Here is a 978-nt window from a genome sequence, read left to right as displayed (position 1 = left end):
TGGCTTGGTAGTGGTGTCGACAACCCCAAGTCCTGAAATGAAGTTTCGCAGCCATAATGCATGAATTGTGGCTACATAACATGCCACAAAATCTTCTTCCATTGTGGATGTAGCAATGACAGATTGCTTAGCACTCTTCCAGGATATTGTTCCTTCAGCTAATCGGAACAAGTAACCAAATGTGGACTTTCTAGTGTCAACACATCCAGCAAAATCTTAATCCCAATATCCAGTAAATATGTAGGCTAATTGGCCAAATCATATAATAATATTTTCATTTTTAGTAAGTTTTCATCATATAATTTATCAGCGATATTATTTGCAATTGTAAGCTTCCGCATGACGCTTTGATTCTTTCAAACCCAACAATATCTACTCTAGTTGGTGACTCTTTCATTTCCAAGTGGCTTTATTGAGGTTGTATAGTAGAGATTGTTGGTCGTTAGACCCATATAGACTTGATAGAACTAGAGATGCTATACTTTGATTTTATTATGGGCATGAATTGATTGATATATTTTTACGCCAAAATCAACTATCGTAGTGGTTGTTCCCACTTTGTTTTACCCCCTATTATACATAATTAGAATTTTGTATAACATGGATCTAAATGATTATTTTTTCTTAAAAAGAGATGAAGTATCAAAAACACACCTAAACTAGATACCTTTTTTGAGTTTCATACCTTAATAATTAGGAGTGTGAGTTTCATGCCTAAACTACACTTATCCGTTTGAGAAACACACCTCAGTGGTGTGTATAATACACTCTCTTTTATTTGTAAAAACATTGACTATTGACATTCCACAGGGATAAATTATTTTACCTTGACAAAAATTAAATAATAAACTATTAGTATTGGTTAAAAAATAAATATTAAAGTATTAATATCCCAAAAAAAATATTTTTTTTCAAAAAGTAAAATTTAAATTATTTTTCTTGCCCCACTCCACCACCTCCCCTCCCCCCCCCCCCCCC

The sequence above is a fragment of the Solanum stenotomum genome, chromosome 2, assembly GCF_019186545.1.
Source record: "Solanum stenotomum isolate F172 chromosome 2, ASM1918654v1, whole genome shotgun sequence".
NCBI classification, from domain to species: domain Eukaryota; kingdom Viridiplantae; phylum Streptophyta; class Magnoliopsida; order Solanales; family Solanaceae; genus Solanum; species Solanum stenotomum.
Note: the sequence above shows the minus strand (reverse complement) of the source record.